We start from the raw sequence: 3,501 nt of genomic DNA, 5'->3' as shown, positions 1-3,501 counted from the left end.
TAAGGAGGAGATCTCTTTAATTAAATATATAAAAAAAACAACTCAAAAACACGAAAACCAATAAATTATGAGTTACCAATCCACCTATGTAATATATATGCATATCAACAACATGACCAATATAAATGCATGAATTGTATAAGTGTAGTGTGCATTACATCATCGGCAGGTACTCTTATTTACTCTCGTTGTTAGCAAATCATTAGTTATTTATTTCGCGAGATATAATATATTTTGTAGTTCTATTTGTATGTAGGAATATATATTAGTCTGAAATAATTATTATAGAATTTATTTCTTTTTAAAAAATAATTTATTATATCACTAACTAAGGGTTTGCTTACATGGCGTTGGACGAGGGTGTTCTGAAAAGTTTCCAACCTCAACGTGAAGATGACAGCACATCTAAATACAAACTAGTCACATTGATCTAGCATCTATTGACAGTTATCAAACAAAGATTCACCCATTTTTGACGCTCAGTTGTTATGTAACAGTCGTTTAAGTAAGTTGATGGGAGGGTTTTAGTGAATATGAACAAAATCGAGTATTGCTCCGTTGGTACAGTTTAGGAGTAATAAATCCTAGTTTTGGCAACCGTTACTTACTGTAGATGAAACTTGGATACACCATTATACGCCCCAAACAAAAATACATTCCAAACAGTGGACTGCAAATATTTTGGTCAAATGAAGAAGCAATGAAGAATTGTTCCTTGTGAACAATTATTTTGCAGAGAAAAACGCCGAGTACTATTTGGATGGTTTGCAGATATGGGAGACTCACTGCGAGAAGTATGTAAGATTACAAGGAGACTATGTTGAAAAATATAGTTAAAAAAATGTATTTTACCTTTGCTGCGTAGGACACTTTTAAAGCCCACCCTCCTACGTACAATGTACTAACATTAAACTGTCAAGTTTTTGAGTTCATTTTTTTAGTGTTCCTTTAATTTTAAAGATGGAGTTGTACTGATTAAGCATAAGTAAACTGCATAGAATTACATTTACTCCGTCTCACCTAGGAATTGTCTTTGAAGTCCATATACGAGGTTCGTTTGAAAAGTCCGTGTAACTTCTGAGAATGACACTTACTGTCGCGTATCGAGGCTATGTTTTGTTAGTAGCATCTCTTAGAAGAACACACACCAACTTTCAGCCAGATCGATTGCCAAACAGAAAGAAATATACTGATCTACCTGAAAGTTAGTATAGCCACCATACACGGCAGTAGTGCCATCTCTCGGACTTTGCACGGACTTTTATAGATACCCTTGTACATTAATTATATTTCCATCTCTAGGAATGACTGAGACGCAAACCCACGTACATTGAGTTCCAGAGAATAATTTCTTATTTCATTCCACAAAAACTTTTTCTGCGGACAATAATACAAAAAATAATATTGGAAAAGTTTGAGACATCTTTGCCATTTTTTCCCAATACTATTTTTCTTCTTGCTTGTTTAAAAGCAGCTATCATTTCAACTACATATGTGGTGAGTTAGCATAAAAACAGCTCTGAACAAAAATAATGAACAGAAGAATATCTTTTTTATCAGGCGTGAGAATAAGCCTGTAGAACCGAGGTGAGCGTGGTTTCATTCTAAAAACGAGATTCTAAAGTAGGAATGGGCAACTGGCGGTCTGGGGCCGTACAGCCCTCGTCCTCACTCAGTGCAGCCTACAAATAAATCAATAATAATTTATAATAATTAAAAAAAAAAAAAAGAAAACAAAAATTTGTAGTTATACTGTTGACCGATAGAGGGTGCCATACGCAAACAATAAGGGCCCTGGCTAGGCATTAGGCAGCGGCAAAAATGGAAAAATTCACCGATAAAATTGCACTTTTCTGCCACAAGGGGAACAAAAGTAGCTCTTCACCATTTTCAAAGGGAAACCAATGTGTCTAGTGATCATATTTCTTACTGAGAATCATTTCTAGGTACTGATATATCCATTTATTTGAAATGCTTGGTCATGTAGCCCTCCAATGATAGTGCAGAACTTTTTTTTGAGCCTCTTTATAATGGGTGATGCCCATCCCTGTGCTAAACTTTTCTTGGAAATACAATTAGTAGCTATCATGTGTTGGACTAGTAAATATGGTTAAAAATAACCATATTATCGAAAAATGGTTGAACATAATATTTTTTAAATATAAACTAATTGTAATTGAGCTCTTGATTTTTTATCGATGGGATTAAGGAAAATCATTTAATTACTTCAATTTCTAAAATATGAAATAATATTTTTTTTTCAATGCATTTTTATAATTTGAAAAAGTATTTGAACGCAAATAATTATCCAGATAATGATGCTGGAGAGCTAAAATTGGTTATATCAGATCCGGTGTCATGCTAGAATATATATCTATGGGTATCCGGAAAATTCCTCGCACCTATATTAATAAACCAATTTCAAATAAACAGACAAAAAATAAAGTAAGTCGATTTTTTTTGCATATCTATTTTCTATATATTTTCTAAATTAACAGCAAATATAAACATGAAATATAATTTAAAAAAACAAAAACATATATCAATATTAAAAGAAATTTGCAAGGCTGTGTACGGTTCAAGTTCTGCAGTTCTATCGGTCCCAATTCTTTCATTTCAACGGTCTCTGCATCGGTCTCGGTTCCAGTTTACAGTCTCAGTACTTTTTTATATATGCTTATTTTGGTAACAGGCAATTAAAACAAGGGCGTCGCTAGAAAATTTTGGCCCAGGAAATGATATTCCCGGCCCGAATCTTTAAGGGGCGACAACTGGGATCGACAAGACTGAATAGACAGGATTGAATGGTACCTTAATAGATGGAACTGGACTTGATGGGACTAGAAAAGATGGGAACGAACAGGATGGGAAAGGACTGGATAGAACGGGACTGGATAGGACAAGACTAGATAGGAATAGACTAGTTAGGAATTGACTGTACAAAACAGGACGGAATGGACTGGACGGGATTGACTGTACTGGACAGAATGTACTGGATAGTAATGGACGATACTTAATTGACTGGTTTAAGCCGGATGGGACACAACTGGAAGGAACGGAACTGGAAGGAATAGATGGGGCTGCCTGGAATAGATGGGACTAGAATGTACAGGATTGGGCCGGAGTGGATGGGACTTTACAGGACTGGAAGGAGCTTGACTGGATGGGATTGTAAATGATGGAACTAGATTGGATGGGACGAGACTAGATGGGAATGCACTGAATTGGACCGGAAGGCACAGTAGTCCTTAATATGGACCGACACAACACTAGTCTTAATCCAAGAACGGGACAGTCTATTTTAGCAATGTACTCCTACATAAATAAGTACATTAAAATTGTATCTTGATGCAGAGCTTGTCAAAATAAATTTGTTCTATGAATAATGTATAGGTATGTATGTATAAAGATAATCAAGCAAATTTAAGGCATAAGTAATTAAAAATCCAATTTGATACTAATCTTTTTCATTTTTTCTTTTTCTCAGACTCTACATAGTTC

The 3,501-nt window shown here is 34.9% G+C and overlaps 1 long non-coding RNA gene across 1 annotated transcript; it reads left to right on the top strand.

The window, feature by feature from the left end:
* The first annotated feature begins 268 nt into the window (after positions 1–268).
* Positions 269–1,759, top strand: LOC121123479 (uncharacterized). The gene is made up of 3 exons (XR_005866014.2): positions 269–1,051; positions 1,303–1,497; positions 1,561–1,759. It is a non-coding gene; the product is annotated as an uncharacterized lncRNA (long non-coding RNA).
* The last annotated feature ends 1,742 nt before the right edge of the window (positions 1,760–3,501 follow it).

This window comes from Lepeophtheirus salmonis, chromosome 8 (genome assembly GCF_016086655.4).
Source record: "Lepeophtheirus salmonis chromosome 8, UVic_Lsal_1.4, whole genome shotgun sequence".
NCBI lineage: Eukaryota > Metazoa > Arthropoda > Copepoda > Siphonostomatoida > Caligidae > Lepeophtheirus > Lepeophtheirus salmonis.
The sequence above is the reverse complement of the archived record's forward strand: the minus strand, read 5'-3'. Positions and strand labels throughout refer to the sequence as shown.